The sequence below is a fragment of the Rhagoletis zephyria genome, unplaced genomic scaffold, assembly GCF_001687245.7.
Source record: "Rhagoletis zephyria isolate East Lansing unplaced genomic scaffold, Rhagoletis_zephyria_1.1 Rzeph_scaffold_03267, whole genome shotgun sequence".
NCBI classification, from domain to species: Eukaryota; Metazoa; Arthropoda; class Insecta; order Diptera; family Tephritidae; genus Rhagoletis; species Rhagoletis zephyria.
The window spans coordinates 14,873-27,160 of record NW_016160350.1 but is presented as its reverse complement, the minus strand read 5'-3'; the positions used below and the strand labels follow the sequence as shown (position 1 = coordinate 27,160).

General features: G+C 33.7%; 1 protein-coding gene across 5 annotated transcripts in view; it reads right to left on the bottom strand.

Moving 5' to 3' along the window:
- mts (protein phosphatase 2 catalytic subunit mts) overlaps positions 1 to 12,288 on the bottom strand; it is a 32,708-nt gene that overhangs the window by 7,456 nt on the left and 12,964 nt on the right. The gene's annotated exons all lie outside the window — the stretch shown is intronic.

Sequence of the window (12,288 nt, the reverse complement as noted above, 5' to 3'; positions counted from 1 at the left end):
TTACCCGCGGGTTTCACCCCACGTGAGAAGGAATTAAAAGGGTCTTGTGACTTGTGGTTCCGAAGCTATGGCTAATAAAAAATTCACGCCTATGTTAAGTGCTACACTCCCTTTTACAAACTCATTTATATGTACTACCTTACTATAAGCACCTACCATAGATATGTCTGCATACCAAATGTCATGTTTATGTGACTTATGGTTCCGAAGTTATCGCTGGTAAAATATTGCACGCCTTTGGGATTTGCCACGCCCCTTTCACAGTCCTACACCTACAATAGATATATCTCCACACCAAATTTCAAGCTCATGTGACTTATGGTTCCGAAGTTATAGCTGATGAAAAATTCGACGCCTTTGGGATGTGCCACGCCCCCTTTTACAGACTAATTTATATATACACCTTACTACAAGCACCTACCATAGATATGTCTGCATACCATATTTCACGTTCATGTAACTTAACTTACGGTTCCGAAGTTATGACTGACTAAAAATTCCACGCCTATGTTATGTGCCACGCCCCCTTTTACAATCTCATTTATATATACCTTAATATAAGCATCTACCATAGATATGTTTGAATACCAAAATTCAAGTTCATGTGACTTACAGTTCCGAAGTTAGAGCAAATTTAATAATTAACGTCTATGGGAGGTGCCACGCCCCCCTTTTCCAGTACTGCCCATTTTTCTGTATGCCTATAACCTTCCCGGGGTAGAAACAAATAAGTGTGCAGAGTTTCGTGCATATACATATATGCAATCGCTTCCGCGATTAAACAAGACCTGAAAACTACTCACCCTTACGCTTAAAAAGTGATTTATTGAAAATATAAAAACAAAATGTAGGGCAATCACAAACTATCATGCTGGGGATTGAAATGTGATCGTTTCCGTTGCTATGAAAAAAAAAACATTTGTTTTACCGAGTCGTGGTGTGAAGTGCGTGGTGTAAGAAAATTGCAATATATGTATGCATAAGCAGTAGGACCTAATAATAATATTTTTCACCTAAATTCAAAAGCACAGACCATGAAATAAACGGTGTGCTACAAAAAAGCATTTTGTGCATGCTAAAGACAGGTTGGAAAAACGAAAACAAACTAGATCATTGCAACTACACACGGCGAAGAAACCAAACAAAAGTAATTTTTTATAAAAACATAGCTCATAATATTACAACAAAAACATAAAGATAAAATGTGCAAAAATCAGGAAAATTTAACACAGTTCCATTTTTTCAACGCGATTTTTTTAAATTTTTTTCTGACAGTGTCTTCCATACAAAGATTGCCATTTTTTTATGCAAGACACTGTCAGAAAAAAATTGCCAAAAATCAACGCGATTTTTTCGCAACTTGGAACTTGCACTTTATTGAAAATCTTTTTAAAAAGTTGCAAATTCATTGAATTTTTCTGAGTTCTGCATATAGTTATGTACCTTAGACATTTTATTTTTATGTTTTTGTTGTAATATGAGCTATACTTTTTTATAGAAAATTAGCGAAAAAAAATTGGAATAAAAAACTTTGCACATTGTGAAAAGTTCTCTGTGTCAATTATTTTTATCCAGAAGGGTAATTTTGAAATATTTCGTTATTTCATTAACGCTTTGAACATAGACTGAAAAAGGACTCGGAAGACTCGAAAATAATTAGAAATACGACTGAAAAATTACTCGAAAAAGGCTCACAAATGTTTACAAATAGGACTAAAAAATTACTCGAAAAAGAGTCAAAACTGATCAGAAAAGTGGATAATAAAAGACTGGTCAAGAAGAATCTCGCGGGAAGGGTACCATTTTCTTATGAGACTAGAATACGATCAATAATTTCAGAAAGTGCTGGGTGGGGAGTGTACAAAATTTTATTGATATAGACATTAATTTCTTCGTACATTGTTTGATTTTATTAGAACAAGCTTTCCAAAATTAGAATCACCCAAATTCTTTTGCGGGGGGTGTTTACTATCCCCGCAAAAGAAACACGGTGCTCTACAGGAGCAGAGAACGGAATTGGGGTGTTAAATTTAAGGAACACCACCCTAATAACTTTGTGATTCTCCCGGCAGTTGAGAGAAGTATTAGGATCTACCACATAAGTTTACAGCTGCCTCCGAATCCCATCCTGCTCAATCGTTTCGGGTACCCCTACTATTAAAGGAAGAGTTGCAATAAATTTACATCGTAAAAGCATTATATAACTGTTCGCCATTATCTTCCCCATTTTGACGTAGAATACTTACGTCTTACGTTTCGATATGGAGGCTACGCACAAATGTTGTAGTTGTAATTTTTAGCTTCACGAAAACGCTTATTGTACGAGAACAAATGATGCGATCTCAAAGAAAAGAGTGGCGTTTCAAAAAAAAGAAAGATTCATTTTTGTAAATAACCAATTTGGTTTCAGCCTTAGAAAGAACGATAAATATTGGCTTATTTTGGAGTCAATTTTGAACCTTTAAAGTGCTCTAGCAACATGGTTTGCAGATATAACTTTCATTTTCATATCTTCTATGTTTATTTTATTCAAATAAATGAGCATAAATAGCTTTTCCATACAAATCACTTCGTCATCATTTTGCAATCACGTGCATGCGCTAAGTGAGGGAAGGAGACAACAAGTATGTGTGTGTGTGTATTTCGGCTTTTGAGTAACAGATGGCGCAATATTTATAACCTAATCGCAGCGTATGTATGTAAATATATACATACGTACATATGTTGATTGCAGTTATTGTGGATCTGTTTTTCTTTTAGTAATCTACATATGTATATGTTTATGTATGTACATATGTATATGTCTATGAATGTACATATGTATATGTTTATGTATGTACATATGTATATGTTTATGTATGTACATATGTATATGTTTATGTATGTACATATGAATGCATAATACACGAAAAATTTTCGTCATATCAGATCTGTACACTTCGTTCGATTGTACAAAATGGGTATCAAATTAAAGGGCTTGGGCCGTGGATGAGCAATAACTTCTTATTTTTCAAAAAAAGTTGCCACCTGACAAAAAAAATTAATTCAATTTATTTTTAAGTTACACTGCGTGCCAAATGAACTTTTCTCACAAAGTTTAAACTGCTGGCAATTGTAAATAAGGATTCAAATTTAATAACTAATTAATATAACTAAAGTAAAATCTTTGGCAAATTAACAATAAAATACTTTTTTCGCAAAATCTATAAAGGACCCTTTTATTTCTCAAAAAAACCGGGGTAGCAGTTATTCGTCGCCACGCTGTATTCATCAAGCGATAGAGCAATGCAAGTTAATTAAATTTTCGTCGATAATCGATTTCCAGAACGTTAACTGATTGTGAAGCTCGATCCATACAATTATCAGTGATATCCCAGTGGGAATTAGGAGCACGTAATAATACCTTATTAGCAACTTACTCTTCACCTGGCAGTCATTACCATTTCCCTGCCGAACGTCCCTTACTTTTACAAAGGCATGGCCGCCTTATGTAAGTAGGAATTTAGAATGTACATTTGGTATCAGACATACTTCTGAGCCGCTTTACAAAGTAAGTTACGTGTAATGCAGAGCAGTCGCTCGGAGTAGTTCGGTGCTTGGAAATAACTTCGGCTGCACGTTATTTTGCAACTGACAACGTAATGTGTCTTCGGAGGTGTTCATTTTGCCCTTTACTAGTAGATGACATTGGCCATGATGACAATTTTGGTACTAAAAACTGAAAGAAAACATGGCTTACCTCGCAAGGTGCTTACCTATTTTCCCAGTGGGATATTTACATACATACATACATACTTGCCTATCTATCTATGTATGCCTCATACTCTATAACCGTCCTAATAAAAATGATCTTGAAATGCACAGATGCTTGCCAATAGGAAGAAGGAAGTCGGAACAAACAAAAAAATATTTGCTTGTGTTAGTAGGTAAATGCATGCATACTCATGCATATAAAATCTGAACATATTTAAAATGGTATGAATATACATACATTTACATACGTAAATATCTGCTTTTCTTAAACAAAGAAAAGGAAAAAACGGACTAAAGCAATACTTCTATAATACAGTCAATATCAGGGACCCTAACTGTTACGCTTTTTTCAAAAGTCAATAATTCTATACATATAATAAAATTGGAACAGGCCGAAATCTGTTCATTATAGATATACACGCAGGTTCTGCAATTCACTTTCGAGTGAATTTCAATCTAATTCGCTTTGAAGTCAAATTGGCAGGGGTTGAAAATGACACGGAAGTGAATTGAACAACCTGCCTGCTTAAAGAAAAATTAACATGGGGGCGGGGGGAAGTCCTTATTGGAGCAACAGAAGCCTAATCAACAATTTATAGAATATTTGTCTGTCTGTCTGTCGGTATGTTTGTACGTGCATAACTAGAAAATTACTGCATGGAATTTACTGCAGTTTTCACCGATGTATTGCTAGAGTTCTAACATAAAACATTAGAAAAAAAATTAGCGTTGCAACATGTTTAAAAATTGCTGTTTAAGTAAATAGATAAGATAAGGCAAATATTGCAATAAGGCTGTCAAAAGGAAGACGTTTATGCTATGTTCACGTTAAAATATTAACTCGAGTTTAACGTTTTCAGTTTCTGAACAATTGTCGAGTGTTCTCATTGGGGTGTTAAAGAAACTCAGAGTTTAATTTGACATTTGTTTGATAACTTTTTCTTATTCGCATTTAGCCTGTTCCCGTACTCCAGGGTTTAGACAGAAATAGTGGGAAGTAGCCGTGATGTTGATCTATTATTTTTAGTGGCCAAATAATAGACATAAGAACACTCATGAGAAATGTAAACATAACAAAACTGTCAAAGCTAAACTTCAAAATGGGGGGGATTGCCAGATGAATGTACGTAACCAATGTTATCCAAGACACGAACCATCATATCGGCATAGGCACGAATTGACAGTGACAATAGGGAAACGCCCACACTTACACACGATAAAAGAATCGGTGGTCACATACCACGAGGCTAGGGAAATATTCTTCCTTTCCCGAATTGGACACGGAGCGAACCACACGCATCAGCCCTCGCAAGAACGGAAGTAATCTTAACCAAATAATTAAACTGGGTTAAAAGCTGGCGACATTCAGTTAGTCGATATTCACCCATATCTAATAAAGGGAAATCGACTGAGCCCAAACATAAGGAAAAAGGCTATCAGTAAAAAGCCGTAAGTGTGCAAAGTGTTCGAGGCGGTAACAGAATTTAATCGTGCTATTCGTTTGCAGTTTTTTTTTTTTTTTTATCTTGTATCTGGTTCAGTCAAAGGCAAAGGGTTCCGTCACATTTCTTCCGGCGAATCCCCAACCAAATTGTGCAGGGGAAAATAAAGAAGTTGTGAATGCAAAACCTGGTCTATTCATTTGACAGCAATTGGACCCCCATTCGCCGATTATCCCAAAATCATCAAAACGTAAGTCTGCCACTTTCTTGTCACCATCCCATTGGAAACGAGCTACCCAACAACAGTAAATCGAGATTCCTGTTTGGACCGACAAAATAAGGTCAAGCAAATCAATGTAGGATACCAACCGTTTAGCCAAAAATAACTAAAAAATGTGACTCGATAGAACTTTTCATGCTGATTTCAACCATACTAATATTATTTGGCACAAATAAAAACCAAAGCCAATAAAAGAGGTTAAAGTTAAACTTTTTCATTTTTTATAATTATATCTCGGAAACTATTTGACCGGGCACAAAAGTATTGATGCTAATTTAATGTATATAGTATAACCCTTTTTAAAACAAATTTTAAATAAATGCCATTTAAAAAAATACATTTATATATTTTGTGTTTATTAAGTATTTCTGGCTTAAAAAATAGTATAAAAAGGAGAAAATTATGAACACCAAGTGAAAGACCCCCTAATTACCTTTAATTTTACGTCATTAGTTTTTTAATAGGTTATACTGTTCAGAAGATATTAACATTTAAAAAAATCAAAAAAAAAATTAACTTTAACCATTGATATCTTCTTTTTTTACTTCCGCCAGATAATTTTGGTAGGGTTGAAGTCAGCACAAAAAGTTCTATCGAGCCACATTTTTGTTTTTTGCATAGCTAGATTATTGATATTCTACACTTATGTGCACGGAACGACCTCGCACTATTTATGATTAAATGCTGCAGTGCGGAAACAGGCTAACTGTCGGCCAGTTGGTTGCAGGTTTGGATTATCAACGACACAAACCAAATTCGGTAAAAAAAGGGTTGCTTTCGCTTTAACTCCAAATAAAAGTGGTGTTTGAGGCCAGTTAAACGAAAATTATTTATATTATTTGTATGGCAAACTCCGAGTTAATGAGTAGTGTTTAACGTTTAACTCCAAAATGGCCCATAAAGTCGAGTTAATGGCTCAACATGAGCATAGTATTAAGAATGCTCATAGCCGAAAATATTTTATTTGAAGGTCGCCACCTGTTTGAAAATTTTAATTTAATTTTATTGAAAAGATAAATTGAATATTGCAATAAGGATATCAAACTGAAGAGGTTTAGGAAAGTTTACTGCTGAAAATATTTTTGAGGAGGGTTGTCACCTGTTTGAAAAATTGTACACAATTAAATTGATAAATTAAATAAAATATTACAATACGGATATAAAACAGTACAAGAATACGTTTAAGGCGCAGGGAAGTGCGCCGGGTATTTGCTAGTAATTAATATATTTTCATCAATATTTTTTCAGTCAAAAATAATGCTTTCTCAGTGGAAGAAAAAATATAAAATAAAAATTAAATATAAAACTTTAAATTTTATTTAAGTTTAAGTGAAAAACATTTTGTTGCTACGTATAAACAAGAATTTTTCATTTGCGTTGCAATAAGGCAGTGTAAATTTCGAAGGTATGTGGTGGATTCACAAGACTTGTTAGCCGTCATAAAATCTTAACCTTAACATTTTTCCTGCAAAATAATGATTAAAATGATTTTAGAACCGTGGAAGTGCTTCGCTATTTTGATCTTGTCTGCGGGCTTCTTGAATTTAAATAACTAACATGCAACAGTTAAAAAGGAAAATACATTTAATGATTTCTAGTTGTCTATATTTTTTAAAACACATTAACAAAATATTAGATACAGGTACGATTCTATGTTTATACGTCTTTCTTCGTGTCAACTAGGTTCACTCGTCTTTCTTCGGCGACATTTTTGAAGCAAAGCATTTCAAAGCATCGCGCCTTGTTTAGTGTCTAAAGCAGAGACCATAACGATTATAAGAAATAAAATTAAATATTGCTCTATAATTACACTGGTTTACAGCAAAAATGTTCAATGGATGCCACTATCCAATTCCTATGTATAATTGCTCGGTGATTCCGAAAATCGAGTTAAAATTTTTTTCAATGGATACGTTTTCGAGATAATTGCAATTTACCGTTATTCAGCTTAAAGCAAAAATTGGTTCCTTTTAATACCGTTAATCTTACGAACCAATTTCTCGTAATCTCTCTATGCCAAAGGGTATTTTCCGAAATCGGCTTGAATCTTATTTAAGTAATCTCAATAATATTTTATAATATGTAATTTTTTCTAATATGTGTAGTCTGTAAGAACATCCTGTTGTTAGACTTCATAAACAAATAAATAAATAAATCTTAATATAAAATACGGCAAATGAAGGCCAATGAAATTCTCCATAAATCACGTCCGTAAACCTAGCTGACCCAAGTCGCCAAAAATCAATAATAATAATAATCAATAATAATAATAATAATAATAATAATAATCAATAATCAATTTCGTAAATTTAAAACAAAAATTTAAAGATTGTTCAGCTAGGTTAACAGCGCTAACACCCTGTTGTGAATTTCTCGGAAACCAATGGTGCTACTAATTTAGTTTTAGTGGCGTTGAAGAACACCTAAAAGACACCTAATTCCAGCATATATTTGGAAAATTTAAAACCTAAATTTAAAGATTACGCAAGGAACCGTACGTAGGAAACCAATGGAGCTACTAAATTAGTTTTAGTGGCGTTGAAGAACACCTAATTCCTGCATATACAGTATCGGTCATATCTATAGCACGCCATTTCAAAGTGATATTGTGTGCCGCTTATGTTTATTTATTTATTTTTAAGAATTTTCAATTAATATATAGTTCATTCTCAAACAAACCCCATATAAACCCAAGTTTAACAACTAGTAGAACACTACAAAAAAGTGCAACAAACTTTCACCTAAATTTCAACTCTTTTCTCGGAAGTGTTAGAATTTTTTTGAGTACACAGTTTTTTAGCCCCTTCAATTTTAGTCTGAAAATGTGCAAATTTCAAGTGCCTACAAATTACCGTTCATTTTTTAGAATTTTTTGTCGCATTGCCTTCCATATAATGAATAAACTCAATTTATTTGTATATGGAAGAAATCCGCAACACCTTTGGCGAAAAAAAATCTAAAAAATCAACGGTAACTTTTAGCTACTTGAAACTTGCACATTATCGGACTAAAATTGAAGGGGCTAAAAAACTGTATACTCAAAAAAATTCTAACACTTCCGAGAAAAAGGTTTGAAATTTAGGTGAAAATTTGTTGCACTTTTTTGTAGTTTTCTACAAATTGTTAAACTTGGGTTTATATTGGGTATTTATTGTTTGAGAATGAACTCTATTTTAATTGAAAATTCTTAAAAATAAATAAATAAACATAAGCGGCACACAATATCACTTTGAAATGGCGTGCTATAGATATGACCGATACTGTATGTATTTCGAAAATTTATAACAAAAATTTAAAGAATGTTCAGCTACGTTAACAGCGCTAAGCTAGCTGAAAAACACATTTTTCCGAATTTTTCGGAAACCCATGGAGCTATTAAAATAGTTTTAGTGGCGTTGAAGAACACCTAAAAGACACCTAATTCCAGCATATATTTGGAAATTTTAAAACCTAAATTTAAAGTTTTAGTGGCGTTGAAGAACACCTAAAAGACACCTATGCCAGCAAATATTTGAAAAATGTAAAACCAAAATTTGAAGATGGGTCAGCTAGGCTTACGTAAACCACGACGATCACGACGACGTCTGCGTCATATGGGATTAAAACTCCCAGGGAATTTGCAGAAGTTGACCTCGGAAAGCTGTACAAGGTGGAAGCAACTTTTCGAAATTTATAGAATCGGGCACGAACAAAATGGCCGACAAAGTGCAGGCAAAGTGCACTGTTGCTGTACTGTATTGGCGAAGCATGTGTTGAAGTATTTAACACACTGGGATTGACAGAGGACGAAAAAAAGTGCTACGACTCAGTACTTAAAAGATTCGAAGAATATTTTGTTCCGATGAAAAATGAAAGCGTAGGTTCGCATGTATTTTTCACGCGTAACCAAGAAGTTTGTGAAACGTTCGATGCGTACATAACGGAATTAAGAAAGCTAAGCGCGGATTGCAATTTTGGCGCGCTAAAGGAACGAATAATAAGAGACCGCATTGTAGCGGGTATACAAGACAACCGAGTGAAGGAGACCTGACACTAGAAAAAAACGGTAAAAATATGTAATAGCGCGGATTTATCCGAACAAAATGTAAAAAAGTTCGAGGCACAGAAGGAAGTTTCCAGCATAAGAAAGCAAAATGGCGGCACGTATAAAATGAAAGCAAGCAATGACAGAGAAAAGCACAAAAAAGCAACAACATCGTCTTCAAAATCGACACCACGTGCAACAACGAGGGAATCAGGTGGTTCAAAGGACATACATATGTAAATGTTGCGGTTACAATCATCGATACAACAGTTGTCCAGCATACGGCAATGAGTGTAGAAGTTGTGGAACGAAAGGACACTTCGCCAGCAGGTGTAACAAGCGATCAATCAAGATAGTCGATGCGAGCGACGAGCAGGAAGGTAATATTGAAGATTTGTTTTGTGACCGGATTAGTATTGATGCGGTTAATGCACAAGAAGAATGGGTGCAAGACGTATATATGGTAGGTTCTGAGAAGCGGATTTCGTTTAAGATTGACTCGGGAGCTCAATGCAATATAATTCCTATTGACGTTTGTAAAAAGTTAGGTATAAACAAATGTTTAAAATCGAATGTGGTATTAAAGAACTACAGTCAAGAAAGAATGAACACAATGGGGAAAGTAATTTTAAGGTGCAGAATTGGTAATGTTGAAAAACAAGTTGAATTTCAAATTTTTTATGGTAAAACTGTACCAATACTAGGTTTGAAGGGCTGCATTGAGTTTAAACTTATACAATTTTTTTTTATTTTTTTTATATTTTTTTAATAATAAAATAAAATAAAAAAAATAAAAAATTTATTATTGCTGATCATTTAAGTAGAAGTTATTTAAAAAATACAGAATCATCTGAGGAAGAATAAATTGAAGCTGTGTAATGATGAGTGAGAAACATTTAAGTGTATCTGATGTGAGATTAAAGGAATTCAAAATGGAAACAGGTAAAGACCAAAAGCTACAAGTTTTAAAAAATGTAAGAAAGGGATGGCCTGATAACAAGTACAATGTATCTGAAACTGTAAAACCATATTTTTCGTTCAAAGAAGACCTATCATAATGTAATGGAATATTATTAAAAGGTACCTGTATTGTTGTGCTAAGGTCAATGAGAAAAGCAATGCTTTCAAAAATACATTACGCACACTTTGGTAAAGAAAAATGTAAAATGTTAGCTAGGAAAACAATATTTTGGATAGGTATGTCAAAACAGATTGATGATCTCGTAAGCAAGTGCGATATTTGTTGTAGCTATCTAAAACACAATAGTAAAGAACCTATGATTGAAAAAACGATACCAAGACATAAAATATATAATAACCGTGGATACCTATAGAAAATTTATTGATATGAAACATTTAGATGACTTAACAGCAGACTACGATTCAAGCTTTAAAATAATTTGTCGCACGATATGGAGTACCGAAAGTTCTGTATTCAGATTCAGGGTCTCAGTATACCAGCGTTGATTTTAGGAAATTTGCAGAATAGTGGGGCTTCAAACATGAGATAACTTCCCCAAAACATCATCAATCGAATGGGTTAGCGGAGAGACACATTCAAACTCTCAAAAACATTTTGGAAAAGATTATTCAGGAGGGGAAGGATAAGGAAATGGTATTGTTGCAATTAAGAAATATGCCTATAGATAACAGTGGCACTACGCCAGCTGAATTAATGTATTGTGGAAAAATAAGAAATGTAATACCGGATATCAGTGAAGGCAAAGTAGAGTCAGATAATTTTAGTAACAATTTATATGAACGTCAAAAGAGGCAAAAGTTATATTATGATAAAGGTTCAAAAACTCTTAAAGAATTTAACGTGGGAGACAAAGTTAAGATTCATGGTGCAGGGAAAAAGGGCTTGCCGCATCAAAGTGGCATAATTATCGGTAAACACCAAAATCCAAGATCTTACAAAGTACAAACAGAGCAGAATATTATTATAACTCGTAATCGGAAAAGTCTATCTAAAGGTACAAATTTTAGATATACCAATTGAAGAGCCCGCACGAAGAGTTTTGAACACTCATCATAATACAAATTGTAATTTGAATCAATCTAATGGGTGTAATGACAATAATAACTCTGTGAATGCTGTAAATAATTATGAGACAGATGTAAATATGCGTAGCCACCCTGTAATAACTAGATCGGATCGTACTAAAAAAAAAAAACAAATTATCTTAAAGACTATGTATGTTTGATAAACGTTATGTGGTTCTATATTACTCGAGAAGATAACATATGAAAAAATAAAATAAAAAACTAGAAAAGGGGAGATGTTGTGAACATAGCTTAAGTTATAGAACATGTTGTGAACATAGCTTATAGCATATAGCATAGCATAGTTATATTAAATGTTGTGAACTGCCTAATATTATATGGGCGATGACTGATTGTAATCTCTAGAAAGACAGACACTTTTATGGAGTTGAAGAATAAAGTTGAGATAAAGTTAAGCGGAGTATATTATTTTATTGGATACGCTTTACGTTTTACGTAAGCCTAGCTGACCCACACATTTTTGCGAATTTCTAGGAAACCAATGGAGCTACTTAATTAGTTTTAGAGGCGTTGAAGAAACGTCCATAAACCTAGCTGACCCAAGTATCCAAAAATCAATAAAAATTAGCTAGGAATTAGGTGTCTTTTAGGTGTTAATTAGGGCCTCCAAAATTAATTTAGGTGTTCCTTTAGTTTCCAAGAAATTCGCAAAAATGTGTGGGTCAGCTAGGTTTACGTAAACCTAGCTGACCCATCGTTAAATTTAGGTTTTAAATTTTCCA